The 17,424-nt window shown below is 47.5% G+C and overlaps 1 protein-coding gene across 1 annotated transcript in view; it reads right to left on the bottom strand.

Annotated features, from left to right (window-relative positions):
- Positions 1 to 5,809, bottom strand: part of SNX33 (sorting nexin 33) — a 106,803-nt gene extending 100,994 nt beyond the window's left edge. Inside the window, exon 1 of the mRNA XM_069222175.1 lies at positions 4,674 to 5,809. The gene's annotated coding sequence lies outside the window, so the exon portion shown is untranslated. The remainder of the gene's footprint in view (positions 1 to 4,673) is intronic.
- Positions 5,810 to 17,424: the final 11,615 nt, after the last annotated feature.

The raw sequence follows: 17,424 nt of genomic DNA, 5'->3' as shown, positions 1-17,424 counted from the left end.
AGGGACGATCACGTCCAGGAGACTGGGGAGATAGAGAGTAACAGCACACAGAAGAATAGAAGACTTAGGAGACCAATAATGATCACCACATTCTTACTATTCAGTTAAGTGTTAGTGAACACAGAGTCTTGGTCAAAGCGGTTGAAAACTCCCTTGTTATGACATGGTTTTAAGATTATTTGCGGTTATACGTAAGGGTGGTCCCCTAAGGGGGTGCATACGTTTGGTATCTGTGCCATCTAAGGAATACACCTCTCTCCGAGGACTAGACATCATTAGACTGCTGCTTACATCATGAATACAGAGAATTGTTTTTCTCCAAGCCAAAGCGAGACTGAGAAAGACTGATGCACTCTGCTATTATTCAAAACACAATTTCCAAAGACCAGAGTACACTTAACTGCAGGAGAGCTCACTAGATAAGCTACATTTCTAGGAAAGGACCTGGCTTTATGAAGGACACTGATATTGCTCTGCTCGACCTGGAACAGTGCATGGAAAGAGAAGGACTAGCTACTTGCTCAGGATTCACATCTGTGGTCAAATGACCCAGAGACCTTGCGTAAATCTTTCACAAGGGAGAATCACCACTTCCTGGATTCTGACGATCTGCGGACCTCAGTTAAAGTGAGGTCTGCATCTTAAACTATTTCGGATACGTTATTTAGTGATACTGTGCTTCTGGGAAGGGGGGCATGCCTGCCTGCCACTTATTTAGAATCAGGTAAGACAGTTTCTTTTTCTCTCTCCTGTGCCATCTGGTAGGGCACTGGGAGAGTTACTCACCATCCGTATGCTGTGCATAAATTAACCTGCAAGACTGAGTGGATCCCCTCACACATTGTTTTGCTTATGCACCCTTTTTGACTGTTTCCTCATTTTGTGTATCCCACGTATCAGTTCATCGACAACATTAGTTGCCCCTGACCCTTCACACTTAAGCATCTCAACTAACTGCAACACATCCTCAGAGGGCACTAACGCATGCCTGCACAGCAAGAAGAGGAGGAACCCAACAGCAATGAGGCGCACGCGGTGGGCTTCTGGTCCTGTGAGTCTGTATCTTGAGCTGAACCATTGATCTTTCCCTTTCGAAGAGAAGTAAACACGGTGTATGCATTGTGTCTGAGTAATGAATTTGCTAAGAGTGTATCTTGTGCTACGTGGTGTCTCTCTGTAGATGCTTGCTGGCCACTGGCACCTATTTCTCGACGGCTTTCCTTTTACAATAGTGAGGCACAAGGACCACAAGCGTGGTTTGACCCCAGCCAGTCTATCTCTCTTGTAGGGACAGTCTTCAGGCATCTAACACCATAGTGGGGAGCCCAAAGCAAACTCCTCCGGAGGCATCGTGCTTCCTAATCCTCTTGTCACACCCTAGGATTCCTGTCCCTCACTAAGCTGAAGCCATCTCCAGCTGGTGGGGGTGACTAATGCTTGCCCTGGACTGTTCACAAATAAACCTGTAAATCGCCAAAAAGTGAGGTCAGCAACTGGTCGCAAGTAGCTGGAGCCACAGGATCCTGTCCACTAAGGCAGACTCCAGATGTGCCAGCTTCTTACTGCAGGTTACAGATCCACAGGGCCACTGCACTGTTGCTCCACATCCTGATGAACCCTTGAGCACGTTTACTGATGTTATTATGAAGGTTGAATGTGAACCGTAAGTATGCAGACAGGATGCCAGTCGTTATGGATTGTGGAGTGTTCCAGTTCTGTCGAACAGACCTCAGAGCACAGAGTCCACTGAACTTGGAAGGGCCACAAATGGATGCGGCGTACACCATTTACCCGAGGCACTCATCCTTCTCACCAGTGGCTAACATCTCCTCCAGTGCCACACAATCCAGGGTAAAGAGCACAATTGCAAGCCATGGTGGGGATGAAGAGAACTCCAAGCCTGTAGGAACTGCAGGACAACCATCTGCTCTCTTTAGAATACAGCTTCAATAAACTGATACAGTACTCCAGAAAGCAAAATCAAGGCATTCAGAACTGGACACAATACTCCTGGTGTGACCTCGGAAAATGGACACAGTACTCCAGGGTACGACCTCCCAGTGCTCCGAATGGGGCCTCCAGAACATGCTATTAGACTCCAGAGCGGTTTCCAGAATTGGACACTATAGTTAAGAGGCCTGTGGAACTGGACACAATACACCCCATTAATAAAATCTGATTAAGATTACCGATGAAGAAAAAAGATTGCTCAGTGAAGATGTGTAAATATGTACAAACTTAGACCTATTCATCTTTCGATTCTAACGTGGAAAGATAATTTGCTTGTGAAAAGGGAGCAAAATGATGCACAAAGGTTGTATTGTATTATGCCTAGTATACCATCTTGAACATATAGTGCAACAAGAAGCGAGGTTTGCTTGATAGAATCACAACTTGTTCTATCAAGATGGAGTGTCAAAACTGTAACAGTTCAGTTAACAATAAGAAAATATCTTAAAACACATACATACCTTACAAAATCTGTGAGGACTTCTTACAATTGTCTTATAAGATGTAAAAATAGAACATGGTGTGGTCTCCAAAGCTTATCACTTGCCATTTTGGCCCAAACCATACTGGTAAAGTGTTTAGCTCAGAGAACTGAACGCTGACCAGTGACAATAATATGTTCTAAAGGTTATGAGCTTGAAATGTTTAAGCTCTCAGAGGTCAGTACACTTAGTACAATAAAATGGGTAATTGAAATATCATTGCTTTCATATAGAAGCAAGTATTTGTGATTAAAATGTTGTCCAAATCAGGCTAGCAAGGTCCATCTCGTCTACCCATACACCTGAAACACCTTCGGTTCCATGTAGTCTCCAGCTTTGACTTTGCTCTTTCACCATGATTACGCGTAATGATGCATGGCCATTCAGACTGGGTGCACCAGACCACCTGTCCATTCATTTCACACAGGAGATTCTGGTTTTTCTCCAGTTCTGTATCTTCTCATACCTTATGATTTTACATAATTACATTGATAGTATCTATAACGATGCCCTTTTATTTACCACGTCTACCCCACTCCCTGCCTTTTGCAAGTAGGTGCACCCTGCACAGACTCCAGCTCGAGTTTTTCATTCCATTATCTGGGTGGGACCGGTGCTTTAAAGGGCCAAGTACGGATGACCTGCACTTCTTTCATTTAAAAGGGAGGGGGCAGCACTTCTCAGCAGGGACGCAGTACGGGGACTTCTCGATAGCAAACGTATTATGGGGTCGTTCGTGTCTGCACTTCTACATTTCCATTAACCGGGTTGAGAGTGCTCCAGGTGGCTGATGTGTCGCGAGTTAAAAGGGGGCAGCCATTTGGCAGATGTGCTGGATGTGCGTTGCACACGTTGTCGGGAATGGCTGCTGTTATGTGCTACATTTATGGACGTCAGTTGCGACCCCGAGCATTGCCCCTTTGCGATCCCTGGCACAGCCTCTGCGACCCCTGTCCTCGGAGGTGGTAAAATCAGAGCCAGGAACACAGTCAGCTCGTCCTTATGGACGTTGCTTGGGGCTCCACTTCCTTGTTTTCAATCAGTTTTTTTTATTACACTAATAGAGAATAGCATATTATTCGCTATTAGTGTCATACAAAATAGTGTACAGTTAGCTGGAAACTGCCTCTCCTTGGTAGCCGAGGTAAGAAAAAAAACACTTTTAAGTGTGTGCATGCTTTCGGGTGAGAGTGTGCGTACATAAAAGAAAGTGTGTGTATGAGTGTGTATTTGTGTACACATATGCGTGTGAGTGAAAGTACAGATGAAATGGCATGTGATGTCACTTCCGCTACCCCTGGCATTTTGGTGAATTGGTGTCCATGGCTACATTATGTTTTAAGGTAGGTTGTTACAGAAACGGGACGCTGTTGAAACTCTAGCTCCTAGGCCCTGATCTTTACTGTAATGTTATTTATCTATAAATAGTTCGACGATTTCCTAGCAGAATGTATATATATTACACGGTGTGTGTGGGGGGGCAACGAATACAAAGCCGATTTTACAACTAGGGTACACATTGTAACTACATTGTACTATTTACGTGCGTTGAATTTAAGTTTTCTTATGTCAGCTTAAGGCTGTTTCCATTTTTGCATTCTGGTAGTCATAGCTGTGAATTTCCTATTACAAAGCAGTGCATTGAATTGACACAGATACTTCGTGTAGGATGCCTGTACTTTTATAGTGAGTACCTGTACTACTGCGTTCCTATTCCAGGCACTGTGTACACGTGCCAGGATGCAATGAGCAAAATAACGCTTCGTTCACCGACATGGAACAACCTGTGCTCCTTGTTTGCAATGTGCAAATTACTAAATAGTATTAGGACATAACCTTTGCAGTCGTCGACTTTCTTTTTACAGCCCAGCGCAAACGAATATTTTACTGCAACAGAATCAATTAAAAACTGTACCTCCCAGAATGCATCAGCAAGTTAAAGTCCAACTCGGTACCCACACTCCTGGAGACGTGTAATCACACGCCAACAGTAATTTTAAAAATGTAATCGTTCATGAGCCTGAGCACGATGCAAAGGTATTGTATACATATACAACATATGACCACATTTTAAAAAGCTGAGCAAAGGTTCGCCTCAAAATACATGCAGACTAGGAAGCCCGAAAGTGAAGTCACCTCACGCGCTGGGAAAACAAGGGAGAGGAGATATAGCCAACTCACCAAGGAAGAGACAGATTCCGCCTGGGAAAAGCGGGTTGATTTAGTTCACGAATCTCTTCTTAAATTGCTTCCACAAGTTTGACAGCGATCACATGGCTCCCGGATTTAACCTGTTACCTGCCATTCCACCGGCAGCTTGGGCAACTGGTTTGTTTCCATGGACTTGGAACCGACAACAACACGAAGGGGAAAAAAAAAAAAACACTGAAACGCCTCGGAAAAAAATGACCAAGTAAAGACAACAAAAAAAGCACAGGGATGTTTTTACCACAGACTCTTCGCAACGTCCACCAAATGTGATAAAATGTACTAAAAAACGGAATAAATATATTTTACTTGGTAGATCGCAGGTTGGTGTCCTGAAAAACAAGCAGAACAGGAGCCACAACAGAAACTGAGTTCCCTCGGGGGTTAAAGGGCTCCAGTAAAATATGCAATCCAGAGACCTTCTGTCCAAAGGGAGGTGGGGGAGGGGCACGCTGGGAAAACCTCAGGAATTCAACTGCAAACAAAAGTTCCCTTTGGGGAATAGAGAAGGAGATCTGGGAGGAGGGCGAGCGGCGATCCTCTGTGACCCGGGGGAGGGAGAGATCCCTGTCGGTTGCTCAGATCCCCTTAGGTTGGACAGGTTTTGCCACTTTCACGAGGACCTGCAACTTGCCTCCCCGTGGACTCGCTGTGATCTCTACCTTCAGATCATGTCCCATTCCAAAACTAGGGGAAAAGTCTCCAAGTGTCCCCCAAAGTCCTCCGTGAAAAAAGTCACAAAAGGACACGACAGTCGCTTCTAGTATCGCCCACAATCCTTGCGGGCAAAGTTGTGGTTAAGCCACAGAGCCAGTCATGGCATTCCTTTCCCAGAGTGCGAGGTGAGCAGAGTGCACCCCCTTGTACCTGGGTACCCCGTGACTTCAGCTGGTGTCAGTCGCCTGCACGGCATGGCACGAAGACTGCACCATCTCTTCCTGCTGCCGGGACCTCCCCGTGTCCCCCGCTGCCTTCGCCTGCACAGCTGGCCTGCCCCCGTGGTGTCACACAATGCACCCGGAGCTTTCCATGACGCAAGGGCCAGCCTGAAAGTTTGAAAAGCCTTCAGGCACCACCAGGCAGAAGAGAAACAAAACACTCTTCCCTCCTCCCCGCCGCTCACCACCCCATGATCCACAGCAAGGCGCGCTCCGCCACCTAGCGGCAGAAACACAGCGCATCTTCCATAGCTATCTAGGTCACGGTCACATATTTATAGATGCTTTTCCTTCAGCCAAAAAGTTCATACACATATAACCATAACTTGCCCTTTTGGAAACATAACCCTCAGATCTGTTTTATTGCCACTTTTCGCTCAGAACACTTGCCAATGAAGTGTGAAATCTTTCAAGAACTCAGATTGTCTCGAGTTCTCTTCAATGTACACGTCAAGTCCCCAGGTGAGCAGGCTGGGAGCTTTGGGTTTCACGCGATGCCCTATGCTGACGACACTCCGGCTTTCTGTCAATCAATACGAGTACGTTTCCTTCTCCTGCCAAGGAAGTGAAAAATGTGGGTTTTTGGAAACAAATTTCTTCCTTAGCGCGCATATACAGAGAATCTGTACCACCCACCCACCCTTTTCTCCTTTGGTAAAGTCAAACGTTAAGATTCTCCAACGCCCTTGGAACAATTCGACCAGAAGAGGGATCAGGTCAACGAGGCTTTCACATTTGTATCACTGAAACACCAGTTGCAACGTTAGATGAATGTTCGGAATCACTCAGGTAAGTTTTTGAAGCTGAAGTATATTTGGACCGAGTAGTGAAGAACATGGAGCCCACAACCAGCGACCCCTCAGCGGCAACTGAGCTTACCAACACCCAATGCGGCGCGGGCCTGAACGGCCCATGTTCAATAAGTAACAAATACATCAAAAGTTAATGAGCACGAGGAATGTCTCATGCTTCAGTAAAGGCACGGATAAAACAAACATAAACATTCCCCAATTAGAATACTGCATAAGCAGAGGCAATGGCAAATAGAATAGCAAGCTTGAGAACGCGGGCTCGCTCTAACACAACACTGAGCACCTAACAGGTACAACAACACCTTATGTCTGGCCTTCTCTAACCCAGTCCCAGGAAGATGTTCTTCATCACTTACTACTCCCCGACCAGATCCCTGAAATCAGAAGCATTGCTGCTCCTTCAACCTTCTAGTCATCGTCATGCTCATGTGGGTGTCCCATCATTCAGATTTCTTGCCCCCACTCTTTAGAACAACCAGCTATTGGAGCTTCACCAAACTACCTCACACCCATGGTTCTTCAAGCTGCTGGACACATTTGTATTCTCTTACATTTTGTTTTTCTGTGAAACCTTTTTATGCTCTTTGATTTTTTTTTTTTTGTCTTTGTGCTAGCGCCAAGATGCCCTAGGGTGATAGCCATCATACCTTCCCTTCCAAGGGCACTCCATACTTTTTGCTGAATGTGTTGCCAACTTCGTTCCTGTTGGCTTCATCCATTGAAGCCCTGAGTTCATATTAGGCTCATGACATGTCACTAAAGTTAACCTGTGCATTTCTTATCACATGAATACACTTAATGCACCATGCCTTTATTGATAGAGTTCACAATGTATACTTGCATAATAAGAAAGGCAGATGTCCACTTCATGATGGGCACTGGGACCCGTGGCCTTTTTGCTAACTCTAGTTCCTCCGCTTTATATTCCTTTTTTGCTTGCTAGCTGTCCTCATTGAGGCCTCTGATACAGCCCCCACCCATAGATTTTTATTCTGCCCCACTCTAGTTTCCCCCATCTGATTTTCCATCTTCTTCATTCTTCGCTGGCCTCTTGTCCTCTTCCACACTGCCTCCCTCTGCTGCTGCCACACCCTCACCTCCATCTACAGCTTAATTGCACAGCTTTATGTCTCCAACCTAAAAATACCCTGTCCACAACCCTCTAGGTGCAGTGCCTATTTCATCTCTCCAACGGCAACCAGGGTATTTGCCCCTATGTCACTATACTCTGCTCTGGGCCACTCTACTCTAGGCCATTCTACACTCTGGTGCTTCCTTCTATGCCACTTTACCCCACTCCACTCCACTCTTGCCACTCTACTCTATGCCACTCTGTGCCAGTTTCTCCACTCTTCTCCACTCTTTGGCACTGTACTCTACTCTGTTCCATGCCATTCTATGCCACTCCATTCCACAAAATGGCACTCTATGCCACTCCACTCTACTCTACGCCACCCACTCAATGCCGCTCTACTATACTCCATGCCACTTTGCTTAACACCACTGTATTCCACCCCATTCTATGCCACTGTGTGACATGCCACTCTATTGTATCTCACTGTACTCTACATTACTCTACAACTCTACTGTACTCTACTCCACACCACTCTGCTCTACCCTCTATGCCACTCCACTATATGCCACTGTACTCTATGCCACACCACTTGATTCAATGTCATTCTCCTCTACACCACTCCACTGTACACCACCCTACTCTACGCCACTTACACCATGAAACTCTACTTCACCTCACTGTGTGCCACCTTACTCTATGCTACTTTACACTATTCTATGCTTCTCTACTCTATGCCACTCTAAGCCACTCCACCACTCTACTTCACTCCAGTCCATTCTACTCCACTCTACTCCATGTCACTCTACTCTAACACACTACACTCTACGCAACTCTACTGTACCCCACTCTATGCAACTTTACACCACTCTACAAAACTATACTGTACCCCACTCTATGCAACTTCACACCACTCTACACCACTCCAGGCCACTCTATTCCACCCCACTCTATGCTAATCTACTCTGTGCCACTCCACTCTATACCAATCTGATCTACGCCACTCTATGCCATTCTCAGCCACTCCACTCCACCTCACTCTGCTCCACTATAGCCTATGCCACTCTGCACCACTCCACACACTGCAACTCTACAGCACTCTAGGCCACTCCACTCTACTCTGTGCCGTTCAACTCTATGCCACTCCACTCTTTGGCACTCTCATCTATGCCACTCCACTATGTGCCCCTCCACTGTATTCCGCTCCACTCTACGCCACTAACTTTTAGCCATGCTGAACAGCAGCCACACTGCTGCACATTGTAGCAAAAAGACATTGGCAAAGCCAATAGTTCTCACATGAGCAAGACATATTGTCTTTGCCAATGCTTGTTTATAAAGAGGTTTATTTATGGAAACTTTCCATGAGTCGGAGATCACTCCATTCTGCACAATCCATCTATAAAGTGGCCACAAATATTGTGCCCACAATTTAGGATTTCTCCCATAGATACATGTTGGAATACAATCAGGAACAGGCACTCTAGAAAGCTTGATAGACTTGATTCTATTAGAAAATGGTTTTACTATTATTTGTTTCAGAATTAACTTGTCAACACTGTATTGAGTAATCTGACAAGGCGGGTCCATGGTCACATACATAGAAAAAAGGTATTCAGACCAAAAAAAGTCAGGAATTCTACATCCAAAGAACAATAAAAAATATGAATACAAATGTTTATTTTATGCCAAAAATAGGAGAGATTCTACTTACTGAATAATGCTTAGCATCTCTTCAAAACGTTTTTTTGGTAAGAGAAGATACTGCTGTATGTTTTTTATATGATTTTATATTAACATTATTTTCCCCTTAGGTAATAATGTAGAGGCTTGACCTTTAACCATTTTTAAAGTTTTTCAATCTTTATCAAACCGAGAGTGGGCAGCATTGCCATATGTATCTTCCGTGGAATTTTATGCTAGATGCTTCTGGAGGCATTTTACAATTTGTGACACTGAGGGCCACATTAAAAGGGAAAATGACAGAGCGTGTCGCTGTGCCAAATTTGGCAGCATCACGCACCATCATTTTCACAATGCAGAGGTGCGCCGTATTTAATTCACCAGCACTGAATTTGCAGCCGTGTGCAAATGCAGCAACACTTGCACCATTGTGCAAGGATGGCTGCGTTGAGGGGGAGTTTGTTTTTGTGCAGGAAGGAGCACCTTCCTGCACAAAAACAATCTTAAATGACGATTTGCTCCTTCTATGTGTGCTGCAAAATGCAGCACACATAGAAAGAGCAAAAAACGAGGAGAAATGAAGGCATTTCTCCTTGTTGGGCCCTGCTAATGCCACCCTTGGGGTGGCGTTAGATTTTGGAGCTGTGTTAGTAATGGGGTCTCTATTTGGTGGAGGATACACCCTTTTCCAAGTAGGAACCACAATCCTAGTCAGGGTAAGTCACACACAATCCAAACTATGCTGTGTTCATCCTCTTAACTTAGAAGGAAATGTGTAAAGTATTTGTGCAATAAATCATGCAATAACACAGTGAAAACACCACAAAAATACACCACACAGGTTTAGAAAAATATAAGATATTTATCTGAATGAATTAAGGTCAAGAAAATCAAGATTTGATAAGTACAAGTTGCAATATCACTTTTGCAATGATAAGAAGAGTCTAAAGTCTTTAAATGCAACAATTGTCTTTTGTGTGCACAAAGTACCTGGTATGCGTACGAATTACACACACGGGACCCCAGAGGAGGAGATGCGTGAAAAACCAAGGATGTGCGTCGGATTTCCGGGTGCACACAGACGATGCGTTGATTCTCTTCCATGCGGCAAGGACTATGCGTCGAATTACGGTGCGCAGGATTGAATCCTCTTTGCGATGTGGGGTCCTTTGACGCCCAAGGACGATGTTTGGATATCCTGGGCATGCTGGATGAAGTCACTGGTGCTGCGTCGGTCTGGTGGGTGATACGGCAGAGTTTCTGTTGCACAGCCGGCACTGCTTCAATTCCTCCTGCAAGAAGTCGGGCTGTGTCGAAAGGCTCTCCGATGTATCCATCCGGTGGGCTGTGCGTCAAAGTTCCGGTCGCAACGCTGGCGCTGCGTCGATCTTCACTCGGGGAGCTGGGCTCCTTCATTCCGGAGCGGTGATGCAGTGATTCTTTCACCACTAGGCAGGCTGTGCGTCGATTCCAGCAGGCTGTGCGTTGATTTTTGCTGAAGAAGGAGTTCCTTTGAAGAGAAGAAGTCTTTTTGGCCCTCAGACTTCAGGAAAGGGGAGGCAAGCTCAATCAAAGACCTTGGGGAGCACTTCTCAGCAGAGCGAGAGGCCAGCAAGGCAGCAGGACAACAGCAAGGCAGCACTCCTTCACAGGAAAGCAGTCCAGGTGAGTCCTTTGGGCAGCCAGGCAGCTCCTCTTGGCAAGTTGCAGGATCTGGTTCAGAGTATATGTCCCAGGAAGTGTCTGAGTTGGTAGGGTCAGGGACCCCATTTATATACCCAAAAGTGCCTTTGAAGTGGGGGAGACTTCAAAGAGTGGTTTTGAAGTGCACAAGAACAAGTTACTTACCTTCGGTAACGCTTTTTCTGGTGGATACAATAGCTACCTGTGGATTCCAAACCTTATGAATTCGTCCTTGCGCCAGCTTCCAAAGGAAAGTCTTCTTCCCAGCTCTCCACGTCGACGAGGACGTCACAATTGCACGGCTCCACGCGACTCAGTCTGACGTCACCGTGCCAATAAGAGGTCCTCGCCGGCGTGCTGACGTCAGTTTCACCCATTTTTTACGTGCCTTTGAGGCAAACAGGTGAGAACTAACTTCCACAACAACTCCAATAAATACATATTTGCATAAAACCTTCATGATGCAACATAATCAAAAACCATCATTTATATATACAGGAAAAAATATCAATATATACATATATCTATACAACCACTTATCTTAGTGCAATCAGACAGGCAACGGGGAGGCGGGTGGGACTGCGAGGAATCCACAGATAGCTATTGTATCCACCAGAAAAAGCGTTACCGAAGGTAAGTAACTTGTTCTTCAGATGGATACAAACTACCTGTGGATTCCTCACCTCATGAATAGAGTCCCAAAGCAGTACCGCACTCGGAGGTGGGTGCCCGTCTGATTACACCAAGAAATCCTGTAAGACAGATCGTGTAAAATGGCCATCCCTCCGAACCTCAGAATCCAAGCAGTAATGCTTTGCAAAGGTATGGAGGGACGCCCAAGTTTCCGCCTTGTAAATGTCCACCACCGGGTCCCCCCCTTGCCAGGGCCGAAGTGGCCGACTTAGTCCTGGTGGAGTGGGCCCTGATACCCTCAGGAGGAACTTTCTTTGCCAGTAAGTAGCAAACTTTTATACAAAGAATGACCCACCTGGAGATTGTTCTTTTATGGACTGCTCTGCCCTTCTGTTAACCGACATACCCCACAAACAGCTGATCTTCGAGGCAAAAGTCTTTCGTCCTCTCCATATAAAAACTGAGAGCCCTTCTAGGGTCCAATCGATGGAGTCTCTCTTCCTCTTTAGAGGGGTGGGGAGGAGGGTAGAAAAAGGGAAGGGTAATAGTTTGCCCTATATGAAAAGGAGTGACAACTTTTGGCAGGAAAGCCGCCCTGGTTTTCAGTACCACTTTATCAGGGAAAAATAAGGTAAAGGGGGGCTTTACAGAAAGGGCTTGAAGCTCCCCAACCCTCCTAGCAGAGGTTATAGCGATTAGGAAAACAGTCTTAAGGACCAAATACCTTAAAGGACATGAATGCATGGGCTTGAACGGTGAACCCATCAGAAATGTTAAAACAAGATTTAAATCCCACTGAGGCATATGAAAGGCTGTGGGAGGAAACTTATTAAGCAAGCCCTTAATAAATCTATTTACAATCGTAGATTTAAATAAAGAGGGCTGGTCCGGGAGGCAAATAAAAGCCGATAGAGCAGCCAAATAACCTTTAACTGTAGCCACTGCACAGCCTTTCTTTGCTAAATCAAGAGCAAATAACAAAACATCTGAAAGGTGGGCATTCAAGGGATCTTTCTGGTTCTCTCCACACCAAATCACAAATTTAGCCCACCTACCGGCATAAATGGATTTAGTGAAATGTCGCCCGGACAATAGAATAACATCCACTACATCCGGTGGGAGAGAAAAGGAACTCAGGTTGCCCCGTTCAATCTCCAGGCATGAAAGGTGCAGGCTCTGGAGGTGGGGGTGTAGAATCTGCCCCTCCGACTGCGAGAGGGGGTCTGCCCTGAGCAGGAGACGGAGCGGAGGGCACTTTGAGAGTTGCAGAAGGTCTGTGTACCACACCCTTCTTGGCCAATCCGGTGCCACCAAGATGACTTGGGCCCTGTCTTGGCGAATCTTCCTCAGGACCTGAGGAATCAAGGGTATGGGGGGGGAACGCGTAAAGCTACTGGCCGTCCCAGGGTATTTGAAATGCGTCCCCCAACGCTCCTTGCATCGGATACTGGAGACTGCAGAATGACGGGCAGTGCGCGTTCTCCTGAGTGGCGAATAGATCTACCTGCAGAGATCCCCACATCCCGAAGATGTACCGGACCAGGTCTGGATGGAGACGCCACTCGTCATCGGCTGAGAAGTGCCAACTGAGACTGGCCGCACGTACGTTCAGAACCCCGGCCAAAGGATTTGCTATCAAGCAAATTTGATGGTCCTGAGCCCAGGACCAGAGCCGCAGAGCTTCTTCTACAGAGAAGGTACGACCCTACTCGTCCCTGCTTGTTTATGTACCACATCGCGGTAGTGTTGTCCGTGAGGACTTGAACCGACTGACCATGAAGGGAAGGGAGGAAGGCCTTGAGAGCCAGGCGTATCACCCGCAGTTCCAACAGATTTATATGAAACATCTGTTCCACCGGAGACCAATGACCCTTGATCTCCAGATCTCCCAGATGAGCACCCCACCCTAGAGTGGAGGCATCCGTTACAACTGTGGCCACTGGAGGTGGTAGTGAGAACAGCCTTCCTTGGGAAAGGTTGCCGTCCACTGCTCACCATTGGAGATCCACTGCAGTGTCTCTGGAGATCCTTATTGAATCCTCGAGATCTCCTTTGTGCTGAAACCACTGCCTGCGGAGGCACCACCGAAGAGCCTTCATATGCCAGTACGCATGAGTGACCAACAGAATGCAAGAAGCAAACAGACCAAGCAGGCGTATGACCTTGGGGACTGGAATAACCGCTCCATTTCGAAACATTGGAATCAGCACCTGAATGTCCCGAATCCGCTGAGGCGGGGGATAGGCACGATACAATGTTGTGTCCAGTACTGCCCCTATGAACAGGAGGCATTGAGAGGGCTCCAGGTGAGACTTGGGCACGTTTACCGAAAACCCCAGATCGAATAACAACTGGGTTGTCACCTGCAGGTGATGTAGCACCAGCTCTGGAGACTTGGCGTTGATCAACCAATTGTCCAGGTAAGGGAATACCGCTATTCCTTTCCACCTGAGATGTGCTGCAACCACTGCCATCACCTTCGTGAATACTTGAGGTGCTGAAGTAAGCCCAAACAGAAGGACCGCAAACTGGTAGTGTTGCGACCCCACCACAAACTGGAGATACTTCCTGTGCAACTTGAATATAGGGATATGAAAATACGCATCCTGCAAGTCGACCGACACCATCCAATCCTCTTTGTTCAACGCCATAAGTACTTGCATTAGAGTCAGCATTTTGAATCTCTCCTACTGGAGGAACCAATTCAAAATCCTCAGGTCTAGGATCGGTCTCAGGCGACCGTCCTTCTTGGGGATCAGGAAATATCATGAATAACAACCCTGACCCCTTTCCTGCTCTGGAACCAACTCTACCGCACCCTTTGATAACATGGCCAGAACCTCCTGTTGCAACAACAGGAGATGGTCTTCTGAACAAAACGAGGAACAAGGGGGAAGGGAGGAGGGAACTCCTGAAAGGGGAGAGCATATCTTTTTTCCACAATATTCAACACCCAGGAGTCTGTTGTTATCAACTTCCACTCGCGCCTTCCCCCTACAGGAGAGGCATGTTCGATAAAGTGGGGAAAACTAGGGCTGCTTCCCCTGCTGTTGTCCACCAGAGGAAGAGGATGAAGATGAAGGGTGCTGCTGGGCTGCCTCTCTAGCTCTAACCCTCCCTCGCCCTTTAAAGGATCGATAGGGTGGATTGGCAGGTTGTTGGGCCTAATACTGGGGCCTCCGAAAAACTGCCCCACGACCAAACCCTCTGAACCCTCAAAAAGGCCTATAAGGGGCAGCAGGGGTAGCCTGTAAGCCTAATGACTTTGCTGTAGCCCGGCTCTCCTTAAAACGTTCAAGGGCAGAGTCTGCTTTCTCCCCAAACAGACTTTCCCCATCTAAGGGCAAGTCTAGTAAGGTGGTCTGTTAATCCGAGGAGAATCCGGAGGACCTCAGCCAAGTGTGCCTCCTTGTAGAAACAGATGTCCCCATTGCCCTGGCAACTGAGCCCGTTGTATCAAGGCCAGATTGTATAATCTGCTGTGCCGCAGCCTGTGCGTCCGAAAAGAGTGTTCCAAAAGGCCTCTGTGCATCCCGTGGCAGATCCCCGACCATAGCCTTGGCTGAGTTCATAAGGGCGTGGACATACCTGCCCAGTACACAGGTAGCATTTGCAGCATTGAGCGCCATGCTGCAGGACAAAAAGATCTTTTTCGGAGACTGTTCCATTCGTTTGAACTCTCTATCAGACGGGACTACAGGAAATGAACCAGGAGCAGACTTTGTGGAGCAAGACGCTTGAACCACTAAGCTCTCCGGGGTTGGATGACGTGAAAGGAACCCAGGATCCCCGGGTGCTCCCCTATGCCTCCTTGCTACAGCTCTATTCACAGCCGGAGACGAAACTGGTTTCCTCCACAAGTCCATAATAGGCTCCAACAATGCCTCGTTGAAGGGCAGCAAAGGATCAGCGGAGGACGTAGAGGGATGCAGCCCCTCAGTTAGCAGATTTGTCTTCACCTCTGCTGCAGATAAAGGCTGGTCTTAATAGTCTGCTGCCTTTCTAACGACCGAATAAAATGTTGCTGCCTCCTGCATAAACTCCCCTGGAGATGAAATGTCCCATTCCGGGGAAGTATCCAGCCCACTGGCTGACCCCAATCCTTGGTATTCATCCGAAGGCTCTACAAGCTCACCCTCTTCCAACTGCCGATATTCTTCCTCTTCAAGGAGACGCAAGGCCTTCCTTCGAGATCTCAAGTGGGATTCTAGCCTCGGTGTCAACATCTAATCCACTGACGCTGAAGACACCGCTTCCGAATCCCGACCGGGCACAGAAGAGGATGGATGGATCCGGGAAACACTCGGACCCGGCGCCGACACGGACTCCAACGGCGCCTTCTTCGGAGTCGGCTGGCACTCAGGTAATGGAGCCGGCTGGCCAGGGGATAGCATCGGCGTCGGCTGACGCGGTGATGGCAACGGCGCCACGGATCTAGATGGTGACGCCATAACTTGTGGAGACATCATCTGCGTCGACCCACCACCCTCAACCGGGCAAAACGGCATAAACGGCCTCATCTTATATGGAGCCGGGGAGTCCAACGAAAATGCTAATGGCCCCGTGGGACCCGCCGGTGCACCAGCAAGGGCCATAGACTGGAAAACAGCATACATAGCATTTAGAACTGCCGCCGGACCCGCTCCTGGTGCCGGGAAGGCAGATATCTCTGGTCTTGATCCTGCTGCTGCACATCAGGCTCTTGCGGCGCCGGTAAAAACTGAGGGCTATGAGAAGCCACCTCATAGACTGACGGCGTCAGAGATATTTCTGGACTCTGGGGCTGCGGAGTCACAGTAGGGCTCACCTCCCAATTGCTTCAACGTCTATCAGATGGAGACCTCGATCGGCTCCGTGTCGAACGGTGCCGTGAGTCATGACGGTGCCGTGAGTCATGACGACGACGCTTCTTGTGCCTCTTGGAAGAAGCGTGAAGCCCTCTTATGGCCCTTCTTCTTAGCCTTCGCTAAGAAAAGCTTGGCCTCTCTTTCTTTTAGTGCCTTAGGTGTCATGCTCTGGCACGATCCACACCCCTCGACATCGTGCTCAGAGCTAAGACACCAAAGGCAGGCCCCATGCAGATCAGTGACCGACATCCGACCTCCACATTCATTACAAGGCTTGAAACCCAATTTTCTCGGGGGAGACATTGTAACTACTAAAGCAGCAACTCTATCCAACGAGCCAGGAAAAAAAGGTTAGCGTCAAAGGCACGGAAAAAAGGAAACTGATGTCAGCACGCCAGCGAGGACCTCTTACTGGCAGGGTGACGTCAGACGGAGTCGCTTGGAGCCGTGCAATTGTGACGTCCTCGTCGACGTGGAGAGCTGGGAAGAAGACTTTCCTTCGGAAGCTGGCGCAAGGACGAATTCATAAGGTGAGGAATCCACAGGTAGTTTGTATCCACCAGAAAGTGCCCTTTCAGTACAGGTCTGTCTGCCAGGGTCCCAGTAGGGGAGTGTGGCAGTCTGTAGTGTGAGGGCAGGCCACTGGCCTTTGAAATGTAAGTGTCAAGCCCCTCCACCCTTCCAGCCCAGGAAGACCCATTCATTATGCATATGTGTGCAAGTGTGACTGAGCATCCTGTGTTTGTGGTTGTCTGGGTGAAATGCACAAGGGAGCTGTCAACCAGCCCAGACGTGGTTTGGAGGCAGGCTGTAAGGCATAGATGTATTTTAAGTGCAGAGAAATGCTTACTTTCTAAAAGTGGCATTTCTAAAATAGTAATATAAAATCAAAGCTCACCAGTCAACAGGATTTTGTATTACCATTCTGGCCATACTAAATGTGACCCATTCACCCCTTTCTGACCAGAATCTACCACTCAAACAGTATATAAGGGTATCCCGGATGTTAGCCTGTAAAAGGAGCAGGCCTCACAGCGGTGGAGAACGAATTTAGGA

The sequence above is a fragment of the Pleurodeles waltl genome, chromosome 3_1 (assembly GCF_031143425.1).
Source record: "Pleurodeles waltl isolate 20211129_DDA chromosome 3_1, aPleWal1.hap1.20221129, whole genome shotgun sequence".
In the NCBI taxonomy this organism is placed as follows: domain Eukaryota; kingdom Metazoa; phylum Chordata; class Amphibia; order Caudata; family Salamandridae; genus Pleurodeles; species Pleurodeles waltl.
Note: the sequence above shows the minus strand (reverse complement) of the source record. Positions and strands in the feature narration are given on the sequence as shown.